The following is a 16,008-nucleotide window of genomic DNA, read 5'->3' as shown; positions in this document are numbered from 1 at the left end:
AATCAATGCAGATAGCGTAATGTGTAACGGACATGGTCGGTCCTGATATGCAAGTCTGTAGACAGCAGTGTATGTGAACAAGTTGCAGTGTCCAGTCAATAAGTCCTAGTGAAATGGAGTACACAAGAGCGGAATATGCAGACCTGATTTTCGAATACGGATGAGCCAATGGGAACAGTAGACAAGCTCACAGATTGTATTGGGGTCAAGTACCCACGTAGGAGACATCCGGCCCATACCATCTTTCCACGACTGTTCCAAAGGTTAAGGGAAGGAGGGCACGTGGTGCGAAATTACAATTCCATTTCCACACGACTATTTTTGTTTACAACTTTCGATTCTATTATTTCCGGACCAGGGTTCCTTATCTCAAATTGATACATGTGCCCTTCCCCATCATCCCTGAAAGTTTGTAACACCAGCCTGGAAACACCCTGTATAAGTGTTAAAAATGTATTCTGATTTGATACAGCCAAGAAATAGCAGATAAACTGTACACTTTTGTATCTGGTGTATGAAACCGAAAATGAGGTATTACCAAATCTAATGCATAAAACACAATAACACATTGAAGTAGCAATATACAGAAATAAAAATTAAAAAAAAAAAAGTGGAGTCCACACAGCAATTTTTTTTTATTTAGATTAGGCTAGGTTATTTTTAAAAGGCTAAAATGCAAAAACAGGCACTTGTTCTTGAAATGCGCAGCAATAGCTTAAATAGCAAACTAACAATTTACCTTATCACTCCTAAATACCTCTAAACGCATTTAAATCTATATAACTTTGGCATATGTTAACCCAGTAATAAATGGAATTTTGCCAAACATCTGGGCTGGAAGTCATTTCTGTATACGAGTGTACAATTTTTTTATTGATACGAATTTGCTAAAATAAATAAATAAATAATTTCCTTGTTAATTCGAACTTTGGATATTTCGAAATTTTTAAAATTCTCCCTTAGAGTGCACCGTATCTGCCTCAAACTAATCTGATACGACAAAGAATCAGAATATTTATACATGATCTACAGGTCTAGTTGAGAGAGGTAAAGGATTACATACAGTAGTGTCAAGCAAGTTTGCTCTGACTGCCTGGCATAGAGGCTATACAAATGCAAGTTTATGCTATTTTTGGGAAGAAAATTTTTGTGGCTTACAGTTGGTACTGTCAGCCTAAATTTTTTGCAGTTAAGTGTCCGTTTACAGCACCCTTTCCCTTGTACGACTTTTGTACTGGGACTTCACCCAATGATTTTGAAATGTTTTCTTTAAGAAATTTCTAAATTTATTCTGCACGAAGCAGAAATTTTGACAATATACACCTAATGCATGCATACTTTGCAACACACTTCTGTAGATTCAGCACTAAAACCCATAAATCTGCTACCTTTACTCATGTTTTTGTTCTTTGTTTACACTAAGTTACTGAGTCAACTGTATTGTTCACTCCGAGATAAAATATGTTTGTAGGAAGGGTGGGTTGCACACTTAAAATTATTACTGGTATTAATGGCAAGAAATACGTATGTTTATCACTTACAAAATCCACTTTTAGCAATTTTGGTCAGTCTATAACTAGTTTTGATATGTGCTCTAGTTGACATTAAAATTTAATAGCTTTTTGCCAACCCTGGTTCCAGCATGTTTGTATATGCACTGTGCCATTTATACTTCAGACCCACCTTACCAAATTTCTAAAGACAGTAGGCCTAAGAGTTAGTGTAGGAAATGAAGTGAGCAGGTGCTTATGATAAGTGTTCTAATGGAAATATTAACATGTTTTAACATTGCTGATTAAGAAGCTGAATGATTTTTGTTATTTTTCCTTGATAAACTGTTCCAATTAGCCGTAATAGTGACGTCATTATTTGTATAGGTTATATTTTCTTGGACACATACCGTGTTCAGCTTTCTTTACAAATGAGCAATTTGTTAGTATAATTTTGGAGGTTGAATATATCTTTACAATACAATAATTTATCTAATGTATTTATATTATTTTATAGTCTCTCTTACAAGTGGAATAATCAGTTAAGGCTGGTCCACAATAAACCGGGAACGAGAACCAGAGCGAGAATGGGAAACGAAGAACTTGAATGTGAAGATTTTTGATTCACAATAAACCTAGAACGGAAACAGCTATGCATAGCGATATGTATGTCAATAACAATATGTAAAATCGATATTACGCATTCTGATATTATTTGTGTATACCTGACCAATAGTATTCTCTCATGAGTACAAGCCAGTCAACATGAACACAGGTTAACCAACTTCAAAATTTAAGACACGGAATATTTAAGAATTCAATTCACATGGTAATCTGGCCACATATACACGTAGTATATTGCCCATTGTGCAACTCAAACCAAGAAATGGATTCGGAACACCTCAAAATCTGTGCTTCAGTGGCTGACCATGATAATATCTTTGAAAAATATTGGAGTGCAAGAGGTCAAATGACTTTATTGTCAAATGCCTGGCATTAGGAAACAACAACACGTAGTATTGAAAGTGATTCTACTGAATTTCTGGGTTAAGCCCAGTTCAGCCGGTGCGTGTTTCTGTGATGGATTCCAAGGTGGCTGCGCTGATGGGTAGCCTGCATGGTCACTCGCCGGAAGTAATGTGCTCTGGTGGCTCCATGGATGGCTAGCTTGCTGGATTTCAAGGGTAGGTTCCTTGCTATTTTTCGTGATGGTTTGCAGGCTGGAAACCAAAGATGATCATATAATATCACCACTGAAACCATGTCGCCATGTTCGTTGTTTTCCAACTAAACCTGTTTTTTCTATATTCTGTAGTTTCTAAGAAATAACAATTAAGTATCGGACTTTAGCTGTTTTGCACTTATGGCTTAATTACTTTATTACGACATTTACTACTGTCAATGTAGGACTTTAGTTGTTTTCCACTCACGGTTTAGTTTCTTTTTGACCATGAGTGTTGCCAACAGATGAAGCAGCAGATGATTTTCCAATTTTAACTGTGAAAAGAGCCAGCTCCGTGTGAACAACTACCATCACCGTAGGCAACACGGGAGCCAACCAGTGAGCACGCAGGCTACCCATCCGCGCAGCCACCTTGGAATCCATCACAGAAACTAGCACCGTCTGAACCAGGCTTTAGTTACAAGCAATGAATGAACAAGAAATTATGTCACGGCCTCCTTGCTACAAAATATGTTGTTGTTTTCTAATGCCAGGCGTTTGACAATAAAGTCATTTGACCTCTTGCACTCCAATATTGTTAAATGGCAAGTTGTAGCCGATTTAAGTGAACACCATATTTTAACGTTTTGGTGGCTACTTCATTCACACACAACCCCCAGAATGTCTGGAGGACCACACCTGCTGTTGGTCGACGGGTCCATTGGACCTAGCTGGGAGATCTTGTTGATCACCAGCTTTCCCTCCTTAAGCCACTGGAGGACGATTTTAGTGCCATAGCAGGTCAGCACTAGGAACAGAAAAGTAGAAAGAGGAGGAAGGAAAGGGAAATGAACCCCTAGGCCTTGAATGCTCTAATGCCGTTGGGGTCGAAGAAAGTAAGAGTTCAGTCAGAGGACTGGATAGGAAAGGGTAAAGAGGGAATTAGGTATTGGATAGAGGAAAATTATACCAAATTCAGTCATTAACTCATCAAGCTGACCAGTGCTAATGAATGAGTAGCCCCACCCTTTAGTTCAGCTCGTAAAATTATGCTTACTAACAGCTGCACCACGGGAAGGTAGGGATGGGACATTGGGTATTTGTCCAGGTTGGTTCCTTAAAGCCTCCAATGGGAAGGATTAATGGCTCTCCCCCCCTGTATCCGACAGATACCCTTTTGCAGCCTTGCTACAAAATATACAACGACCAAATAGCTTTTGATGACAACAGATTGAATCTAGTAGGCTGTGAGCGGAAACAAGAACGGCAAAGTTAAAACTTGGCCAACTCTCACGTTCTGTTCCTGGGCTCCAGCAAGTTTCTTGTTAATTGTGAATGCTCACATTTAAATACATTTATTTTAACAATTTTTCCATTCTCGTTGTTGCATCCATTCCTAGCTTATTGTGGACCACAGCCTTTACTCACTGAAATCTTAAAACATAATATCAGCTGCATAAGAGTTGCATATGAACACACATTATTCGAGTAAATATGAAACTGTCATTTTATGTTGGTTTCTAAGCACTCTATGAACTTACATGACTGGATTCCCATACATTCACTAACAAACTGTTTCAGTTTCGTCATTCAGAATTTGATTTTAGTATGGAACAATCATTTGATATCTTTCCACTATAAATCATAAATATATAGCCAATTTATGGTCTTGAAAGTGGAAAGAATAATGTAAACGTCCCTGAAGACAAAAACTAAGTACTATCCTGTTAATTTTCAGAAGTAAAGACAATTTAATTTCGATAAACTTCAAATCCATTAATTAAACATTTGCTGAGAAGAAACCATACTTGCGTTACGAGATTGATTAACTTAAAATACATCAGTCACAACAGTGTAATATTTCATCAGTGTTGTGCAATCTAGAATTAATTTTACTGCGTGGAATTTAGTATTTTTACATCAATTCTTGCACATTTGCAGCTTTTTATTAAGAGGTCATTTCAGTTAAAAAACCAACACGTGTGTTTGAAGCACACATTGTCTATTATCTATTAAGATATTTCCTATGTGTTTGTAAAAATCGCAGTTTGGTCCGGAAAATGACAGAAGAATGAATACACACACTTATTCACTTACCGTATTCCTAGCCAAGTCATGCTGTTATTGTTTATGCACCAGTTTAAGGGGACACTTCACTAAAAATTGCTTTTTTTTTTTTCTAATCATTTTTAAACCAAATTTTGAGATCATGTTTACTATGTAAAGACTAACAAAATCCAAAGTTTGAACTCCCAAAGGTTTTGGCTTGATTTTTTTTCTATTTTTTTTTTTTAAGAAATATTTTCAAACCCAAATTTATAGTAGAAATTCTCAATTTTTAAGCTTATTTTTTTTTACAAGACATAGAGATTCATTTTATGAAATATCTTGTTTATTCACTTTCAAAATTTTTTTTTTAAATTTTAAATATGTTATTTTTTCTATAATTCATGAAAAAAAAATTAATAAAATAAACTAGCACCATTTCTTACAAAATAAACGCATAGAAACATGCACCTACCTCGTAAATACTTGTAGTAAAAATTTCATCCAGACTGATTAATATTTGGCATCAAAACGTAGTGTTGAATCAAGAAAAATAAACTTACGGAAAAATTGATTTCAAAGTAAAATGAATATTTATGCAACACATACCTATTAAAATTCTCCTCCGCTACATTCATTTAGTAACTTCAGGGAGCCAACTTTAGAATAAAAGTTACTAGATTTGTAATCAGAGATTTGTAAAAAGAATTCTTTGATGAAAAAATAGTTTTGACAGCTCTTTAAATGCCACGCCCCCTTACAGTCTTAATTTAAAAACATTTTTAAACAGATTTATAATTAGAATAAATTGAACTAAATCCATTTGGGATATGAAAATTTACATTCTAAAGACGTGAAATAGCCAATAAAATATACATATATATATATATATATATATTTTTTTTTTTTTCATGATTTCCAGTGGAGTCTCCCCCTAAGAGAATATGCAAACATTTAACGTAATTAGTTTGCTAGATAATTCAATTTTCTTATGCTACGAATCTAATGATATTTAATTGATGTACATGATACATAAACCTTTGAAAAATCTCTATTTATGTTCTACACTATTAACATTAAGAAACTTTTTTTTTTCATCTAAGTTGAAAGGATCATCCACCAGACTGCATATCAATATGTTTGTCTGGAAGGATAGAAAGGTTAAAGTATAATGTCCTTCATAAAACGTATTTGTGAAATTCTAATGATAAAATATGCTTTAAATATCTAATATTAAACTTCAGCATATTAGTTACAGTGTACATAAAAGTAACTGATTTGCAATTATTTCAGATGTTTTGGTTAGCTGACTGACAATCATATTTACCATACATACTCAGGTTATTTAAAATGTATATTTAATGAATGCCTCACAATAGTAAGGTTCTGTTTTATTTATTTCATATTAGCTCGAGGCTTTTTATACCTACTTGAATTACACAAATAATATTTCTTTTCTCAGTTACATCACGAAACTCCTAATACATTGTGTAAATTGTCCTAACATTCAAAACATTTTTTATCTATACATATATGTGAAGTTACGAACTATTGGTATCAATGTTACTACATCATAAATAGCGACCGCAAATAAAACAAAACTTTATGATAATAGTTTTGTAGAATAAGTATAGTAATATTTTCAGCCTGACAACTGTACTTTTAAGTTCCTCTTACAAGATGCTAAATAGAGTAAAGTATGCCGAGTCCAAGTTATTTGAGTAATATTTGCAATATATAATCGTATGTTACATTCTTTTGTAATTTTCATTATAACCTGTAGTCATTAATAGCCTCTTCTTATGCTACACTTTTATCATTAATTATTTCGAATGCTATACAGGGTGTCTCACTTAAGCCGTTCATTTTTGCTTAGGCAGCCCAAATAACAGTCGAGACTTGTGGGAGGTATTTAATAGTTTCGTAGGCGAAATCAGGGGTGAGTATAACGTTCACTGACATCATCACTTGAATGTTACAAATTTTAGTCTTCATATGATAATTTTATGTCAACACTTGCTATCAATCAGTTATGTTAATTATTTATTTTCATTCTTCTTTCCAACGTTTATTCCAGTCTTGGATAATGTTTTATCGAGTTATTTGCCCTTCTTATAGTTCCTATAACACTGTTTTCTTAATATGCAAGTTATATGCAATCCATTTTGAATCTTGCGTACACTACTTTTAACACTTGAATATAAGTAATTGATTAACTAGCGGACTTACTCGTGTTAATTATGTAAGTTTGTGCGGCTTACAGCTGTTTCGGTGCTTCATCACACCATCCTCAGAGCCTACTAGATCTCGGCGTCATCTCGAACTTCTCTGCCTGTTATGTGGGTGCATTTGATTGTTGAAAGGTGTTGAAAAGTGGAGTCAAATAGTGTGTGTGTGCTGAAATTGGTCTGTGTGTTGAGAATTTGATCGGGGTGTGTTTTAGTGTGTTTGTATATTTCGTATTGTTCTAGTGTGTTGAGTTTTTGGTTCTTGGGTTGTATGTACTTAAGTTCTACATTGGACAGACAGGCAGATCATTCCAAACACGATACAAAGAACACATTAAAGCAAGAACCAGAGGACACAATACATCTACATATGCCGATCACATAACCAATGCTAACCATACATACAATAACATAAATGCGGACATGGAAATCCTACACATACAACCCAAGAACCAAAAACTCAACACACTAGAACAATACGAAATATACAAACACACTAAAACACACCCTGATCAAATTCTCAACACACAGATCAATTTCAGTACACACACACTATCTGACTCCACTTTTCAACACCTTTCAACAATCAAATGCACCCACATAACAGGCAGAGAAGTTCGAGATGATGCCGAGATCTAGTAGACTCTGAGGATGGTGTGATGAAGCACCAAAACAGCTGTAAGCCGCACAAACTTACATAATTAACACGAGTAAGTCCGCTAGTTAATCAATTACTTATATGCAATCCTTCAAATTAATTTGTTTTGTTTCATTCAGAATAAGGAACGTATCTTTAAAGAACAGACAGCACAGTGTTTTAACACAATTTATTAATTTATTTCAATATTTTTTGAATATGTAATGCCTAGTAGCACTACTATGAGAACGTCAGAATCTAGGTAGCTCAAGAAAAAATTCTTCTCTCGCTACCTTTTACTTTTGCTGTTACGAGTTTCAGATATTCAAACCGTGAATGGTTACCGATGGTAGAATTCTATCTTTTATAGCTACTGCTGTGGAACATTATTGTTGATATCATGTTGCAATGGATTGTGTAGGTATTTACATTTTAAAGTAGTATTAATTAGAATATTCTAGAATCACCTGGAATCGAAGTTCGAAATTAAACAAGTAAAAAAAGGAAAGGATTGAATATCGAACCCTCTTGGGCAGTCGAAACCTTCATACAAATACATCACTCTAACTAAGAGCCAATCCATGTATTATAAATGTTTGTTTCTTTACTCAGACACATTGTATGGATTAATGTATCAGTTAGTCCACCGAATCCGTCTATTTATTATTTTAACTGTTCTCAATCATTACTTAAATTGAAATACAAGAGCTGCGAGTTAGAGAATTTCAACGACGAAAAATATTGTGTCCACCCCTAATCGTGTTGTGTGTGATGCCTAAAGCAATTTATGAATGGCTTGAGTTGGACACCCTGTACAAATCAAGCAGATATTAAAAACCTACGTCCTACAACCACCCTAAAAATACTTGTCAGTATCTTGTAAAGTGGATGGCAAATTCTAAATTTCTTAATATAAGTAAAAAATAAAATATTATAAGTGATTAAGTATGTAACAGTGAAAAGAAAATACTGTAAATGACAAGGTAATTTTATTGTACTTGTTTGTACAATATGCAATAGTGTCATTTTAAAATCAGTGTAAAAAATATTTCATGTTAGAGACTGAAATCAGTATTTTGTATATATTATGTCTCCATAGTGATGTTGGCGCAACCATACTTCAAGAAATCGTGCATACACCACTGGTAATTATGATTGTTTTCTTGCACTATTATTTTATTACTGTATAGTAACAGCACAGTCTACTATATACAGTCGCGAAGCTTGAGGTGATTTTTTGCAAATCTCGCGATAAAGCGCTCCAAGCGGTTAGCAACTAGAAAAGATAGACTGTCCACAGTCGACTTTGGATTTACAGTGGACTGTGTCGTATTTCCATCGAGTGCTAGGTCGTTGCGTATTTCGCATTGATGCTTGTGAAGAAAAATCCTAACATCTACTTCTTATTTTACTTCTAGATGCAAAAAGTGGTTAATAAACAGCAGGAGGGAAGATTTAATGACAAACAATGAAGCATATCTTTATAATAATATAAAGTTTTGCTCTCTTCATTTCGAAAACAAAAATAAATTAATCTGGAATGCAGTTCCAACTTTATTTGATGTTTCGAATAAACCTGTTCTGTTATTAGAGAAACAAAAGTTTTGCATTAATTCTGCGTCTGTATCAGCTGATTCTTTGAATAATTGTACATTTTCAGACAACTTAGGCCAACTTTTTTTTTTTCAAAGGATATGTTTTTAATTATAGCTGTTAATTTTGTTGTTATTTTTATTTGTTACTTTACTAGAGACGTAGAAAAAGTAAGTCTGTTACAATCAAATTTATTGATCACGTTTTATTTCCAATTCTGGTGTGATTATTATTGCTTAACCTCATCCCACTTTGTTAACTACGTAAGCCTACACTACAAGTACCGGTACACGTAAGTTACTCCCATTAATTCATATTTCCATTGTTATTGTTATTATATTATTGTTGTAAAGGGAAATGCAAATTAATATTTATTGGTTTCATAGTTCATTATCACTATAATCTTGAATGAGTGAAGCGATTATAGTAAATTTCAGTTCGTTTTGCACAAAGAAAAATAATATTAACCTATTTCTTGCAGGTATCTTCGAGTTTATGGTGGAATTTAATATACTTCATTAAAATAATAAATGAATTTTATCCTTTTAATATTTCAATAATGGAAGGAAGGTGTTAATTTTTCCAAAAGAACACGACAACGAAAGTGTAACATATTTTGTCGTCTGTGATGATGATGAGGCGATAGTAGCGATCCTAATGGTGAGCAACTACCCATGTTTGCATTTTTATTACATATTGAGCTTCGCGACTGTATGTAGTAGACTGTGGTAACAGTTCGAAAAAAATGTTATTCTTTACAGTTATTATGGTTGTTCCCTGTTACATCAAGCTGCACAGATATATGACATGAGGTTACAAAAGTTAAAAATCGTCCTATTTATCCTATGTAACGCAGGAGTTAATGTTCCAAGGCTCTTAATTTTTAAGCCATATTTCTTCCATTTATCAATACTGTTAATTAATATTCATAATAATTGCAACCTATTATTACATGATCTCTTATAAACCATATGAAGTTGATTCATAACACTTGCAGAGCAAATTGTAGATATCTTATAATATCTTATTATTAAGATTAAATAGGTTACTGTATTTATTTCGTAGGCTTTACATTTATCATATTTAATTTATTTATAACTATGTTGTAATTTCTTTTGACTAATGTGAGAGAGGGATTTTTGATTATTGGTGTTGGCCAAATTGTTTTTCTTTGCAAATGTGCATATGATGTTTCTGTCATTTATTATGAAAATTTGGTGTACAGACCCAGAAACAAAATTTGGGCCACCTAATTTTACTAAATTCCAAATCAACACATTGCGCATATGCAGTAAACAAGAGCGCCTAAATGTATGCTACTTGTGGACAGTCTTGTGAAGCTTGTTGCATACATAGAGGAGAACTGCTACCAAGACTCGGCCCATTTTTTATTCCGTATCTGTACAGTCAGTCAGTACCAGTATAAAGAGGCCGAATGCATATTATATGGCAGAAGGTTCAAAATATTAAACATTTGTGTAAATAATTTCAGCTTCTTTCAGATATAGATTATAGATTGCTCAAAACAAATTATTCCTTCATAGCATACATGACATAGTGCAAATATGTACAGGGACATCATTTTATTTTTACTTCAATTTTAATTGTACCTGAGTTTTTTAATGTACTTCACTCCCACCCCTTCTACTAGTAAACTTCCAACCGTACTCCACACAGAACCAAGGCCGTGTATGCAGTCAAAGTAAGCAGTACTGAGTTAGTGAGTATAGTACGTTCCGGAAATACGTTCGCGTTTTCCAGTGACGAAAGAACTTTCAATATTGAATCATATTTTCGCACAGGTTTGCTTACATAGCATCACGTTTTCCCTCACCCACTTCTGCTCGGCTAGTGACTGGGCTGTATTTGTTCTTTTCTGAAAACATTAATTTCTGTTAGGAATTGGATGTCTACGTAATATTATACTACTGTTTAAAATAACATAACTAAAAGGCCCTCGTTAAGTAATTAACTGTCACGTGATTTCCCCCCTTTCTACGACCCTGCGACAAAATCACTTGGACGGACAGTAGATAGCATGTCTGAGTAATTTTATCTTTTCGGATTGGGCAGAAGTGAAGATTGAATTTACAGTACTTAAGGTACTCTTTTGTAGAGTAGATACAAAATTATTTCAAATGAGTTACTAGTACGAAGGACGAAACTGGTAGGTCTAATTGGAATTAGGTACATTAGTCTGTAATGCGATAATATGCACAAAAGAATTCAAGCCTGTATCGAAATGAACAGCTACCATTTTCAAAAATGTGTTTAAATATCCATATTATGATTATTTTTAAATTTAACTTCATTCTCTATATTGTAAGGTAATGTGCTGTAGACAGTATAATATACACTGCATAATGAGTACGTTCGCATGGATAGCTCAGTTCGTGAGTAAAAACACTCATTGTTAATACTGTACTGTATTTTGATTAAACAAAAACCTAATGAAAATTATCGAACTCAAAATCGCGATATTTCCTAGTTTAAGTAAATGGATGAACTACTTTTCTTTCTTCCTATACCTAGTAAAGTGAGTTGTTTGTATTTTACGCCAGTATCATCGAACTCCAGTCGTGGAAGGGGGTAGCAAACGTTGTTTCCGGTTCTCAAATCCCAAGGTATAGCCAGGTTAATATTAGAAGTGTTAGTAAAAATAAAATGATGTCCCTATAGAAAAATTCTACCACCATGTCTAAAAGTGACAAAACTTCCAAAATTGAAACTGAAAGCTTCCATTGTGTTTTTTTTGGTTTAAGTCTCTCCAGTATTTGGGGATTATTTATTGGTTCCATCTTCAGGATTTGTTTACTTCTTCATAACCCAATCGCCATGGCAGCTCAAACCTCATAAGCTTACATTAGTTGAAAGAGACATTCATTATAATAAATCTGTTGTAAGATAACAGTTCTGTTATTATAGTGTTACAAATATAACAAATTAATAGTCCTTGTAACTATTGAATATTATTTGATAAACCACTATTTTAATTCAGTACTGACAAGAGGAGGTCGTGATGTGAAAAGTGGACTTTTAATGAAACCCACATCAAATTATAGAATTTCAAAAGCAAGATTCAAAACATACCCAGGCACAGGCTGATTATTTAGTCCTGACAGTTCAGAGACGCGAAAGAGGGGAAGTAATAGGAGGATGGGGAGAGTTCCGGTGTAGAGATAAGGGCGAGCGGTCGGTAATGGAATGCAGTACAGCTTAATTGTACTGATAACATACCGTGCTACTGCATGCATGACATCTGATCGCTTTGAAGGCAAGCGAGTGAATAATCCAAACACCCCTAGGCGTAACTAAATGGACTCGCCTGACCAAGGCGCACATCACCGGCGATTGTCAGGACTAAATAATCGTACTGTAATAGAAGTAGAGAATCAGCCATCAAAAAAAAAAGTGATAAGATATTACATTAGATCATATGCGGAGACTAAGAAGAACGCAGAAAACAGGAGTATCTAGAGAAAGTCCTGTGTTTCCTGGACCACAAGCTTGCCGAACACAAGTTATAAATTCAGGATAGAACAGGATTTGAACCTAGTCCCCCTGACTTATAAATCCAAGGCTCTAGCACTAAGCCACTGTCACAGTTGTGATTCAGAAAGTAAAACAAGTGGTAAGAATACTCTACACTGTTTAAAAATTACTTTTTTTTTTTTTTTTTGACAATGCATAATCTGCATAGCGGTTAATCAAGGTTATACTGCATTTGATATTCAATTAAAGAGAATAATAGTACATTATGCAACGAGCCTATAATGGTAGTAATTAAGGCGCGAATATGTTTATGAAATGAGCACAAGCGAGTTTCATAATTTTCATACGAGCATCTTAATTACCATTATAGGCAAGTTTCATACGACTTTTTATGCTCGAACATATTTCTAACTTGAAATTATTCATAAGTATTCATGTTATTCTTATCTGACTGAGGAGCAGAACTGATCTTGTGCAATACCTCGTAAATTGTGAGATGTGCGCAGACGCGAAAGTATTGATTTTTTTTCGAGAAACAAATGTCGACATTGACCTTGATATAATCTAGAGTAAAATAAACATTAATCTTGATATAACCTTGAAATTGAACTAGACATTGAAAAAACGAGATGACAAATTGAATTTATTTGAATATTATTTACAATTAACGCTAATTATTACAGTAACAAAACTGACTTTATTTGAAATATAGGTGATTTATTGTTGTCTTTCGATTGCATATCCGAGAATAATCGATACTTGCGCTTTCATATTGCTATAATGGTATTTTCTGATTGGTGGAACACCTGAACTTTAATGAATAGGTGTACTTTAATGAGGTCCATTAAAGGGCTGCTACCAGGTGTATAATTACTACATTTCGGCATGGTCGAGCATAAATATCTTATCTTTATTCAATAGTAGAAATTAATACAATAAAAGAAAAAAAAAGGAGTTTAAAATACAGAGATCTGAAATGCGGCCCTCTGTAGTATATTGCTATCCATCAAGCTACACTGACATCTTACCAATGAGTTGCAACTGACAGAAATACTATTTAAATAAAAATAGTTATTTTAGAACGTGAATATTACACCTGTACCTGTTTTTTTAAATTTCACAATTATTTATGGGTTTCTTCAAAATATCACATTTTCACATCACAATTTCCCCTTGGAATTACTTGTCTTTTGTTCAATATATGCAGCTATATGAGACTAATGTAGCAATAATGAGTATGAATGACTGTTTGCTATTATATACGTTACAAATCATATTTATCATTAACTGATTTAATAATTTAAATTAATCATTAAGAACAGTAGCACAGTCTAGTATATACAGTCACGAAGCTTGAGTTTATGAGGGTACTGGGAACAATAGACTGTGCAGGTACTATTTCGCATTGTCTGTAATGAGGTGATAGTAGTGATCCTAGTGGTTAGCAACTATCTATGGATGCATATTTACTACGTATTGAGCTTCATGACTGTATATACTACACTGTGACAGTAGATCGAATTTTATGAAGTAGTTTATACTGAGCACGTACTTACAGCTTCTACTGGCGAAATACAAGTTTTATGTACCTATAATCTATATTTGTACCATCAATAACAAAGGCATTATTGATGCCTACAGTTCAGTGCTTTAATGGATAAAAGAATGTGCAAAAGTTCATTTCATACACATGATGTAATAATATTCTAATTGTATAAACAAAAGAATTTATGTTTTTTAATATTTAATTTGGGTTCAATTTGTTATCTTTCACTGAAAAACGCAATATTAAACATATCAGATCTTAAAAAAGTTACATATAACAAAACAAGATATTTGAAATCATTACGCAAAAAGCAATATCTTTAAGGAACAAAGCGAATATATAGTGTATCTTCTTAAATGTTACCTGTTACGTACAGCTTCTGGTAACATTTAACTGGCTGCCTGGTGTATGAAATTGTTTAATTTGAGAGAAGAGCTGTTGTAGGCTATCAACAATAGTACCTAATTAATTTATAATAAAAAGTTACCTCATTGCCTTCTACTTTCTGCACATTCATGATGTTACAAAATATTACATTAGCTGAAGTAATTAACTATGTGATTTTGTCTTTCAGATCTTTAGGTCAGGCAACTATTTTATCTCAGTTTTCTGCTATGAAAATAGGTTACTATAATTTTTATATTTTATTTTACTGTCTACTAGCTCTGTTTTTTGTTACTTTTTTATATTTTTAACTATAAGTTGTTACTGGACCATACATACAAAATATCTGCAGAGTGAACTAGTCGAAAAATGAAGTATGCATTGTGACTGGTTTCCTCTTGAAATTGTTTGGGAATTAGTACAGTAAAAACCCGATATAGTACAGAACAATTTACCTCAGATTCGGATATAACAAGGTGAAAAGTATGTTCCTCGAAAAATAATCACTATTTATGAGTGAATATTAATTTTTTAAAGTTCATTACTTTCGCTGTGAGAAGTTTTTTATAGCATACTCGTACTTTTGTACAGAATGCATAACAGAAAACCAAGCAGGAAAAATGCTTCATGGTACTTCCGGTGCAAAAGGAGCTAGCTGCCATGTAGTGGTTTACGGTCTTACTAATAAACCATGTATAGTTTTTATACGAGACATGCAGAGTTGGGACAGAAAACGTTACTAATAAACCTTGCATAAGCTATGAACATATAAATAGTCTGTAACTATACAATGGGAAATGCTTTGCACGAGTTATATACACGAAAACCCTTGTTTAAGTGTTGTATATAGAGAAAAAATGGCCGCCCCTGTAACAGCTGTTCGTAACGACCGTCATTTTTTGATGATGGTTGCCTTGTAACCACAGAAGAACAAACCAAAGAGCACAGAATAATTAGAATAATATTGCTGTAGCTTGTACTCTTTGACCAAAGTATAGTGTGGTAATCGATCAGAGCCAGTTGTACTATCGATACTTAACACGGCACACTAGAGTGCTCTACCGGATGCAATAGACAACCTCAGATATTCTATTACCTTTCGTAATGAAGTAATGACGAAACTATGACGTAGCTGTTATACACGACGTATGTAGTGATTATTAGTAAGGAATTTACACACGACTTATAAACGAGCTACTCATTGTATAAGACAGTTAAACGTCTGTATATAGAGTTTTTATTAGTAAGGCTGTTAGTGTCTAAAGATCCCATCAATGGGAAGAGTGCTTCATGTCCATTTAATATCTGGGATTATCTCAACACCACAGACATATGACAAGAAGTTTTTCCCAAGTTGTCTTCAATTATATAAACCCTATTCAAAATTTTCAGTTATATATTTACAGTAAATTAATTCTAGATCTGTTGTA

General features: G+C 33.7%; 1 protein-coding gene across 1 annotated transcript in view; it reads right to left on the bottom strand.

The window, feature by feature from the left end:
* The window catches only part of dup (double parked), a 54,796-nt gene that overhangs the window by 1,246 nt on the left and 37,542 nt on the right, over window positions 1-16,008 (bottom strand). The gene's annotated exons all lie outside the window — the stretch shown is intronic.

Source organism: Periplaneta americana, chromosome 14 (genome assembly GCF_040183065.1).
Source record: "Periplaneta americana isolate PAMFEO1 chromosome 14, P.americana_PAMFEO1_priV1, whole genome shotgun sequence".
Taxonomy (NCBI): domain Eukaryota; kingdom Metazoa; phylum Arthropoda; class Insecta; order Blattodea; family Blattidae; genus Periplaneta; species Periplaneta americana.
Note: the sequence above shows the minus strand (reverse complement) of the source record. Positions and strands in the feature narration are given on the sequence as shown.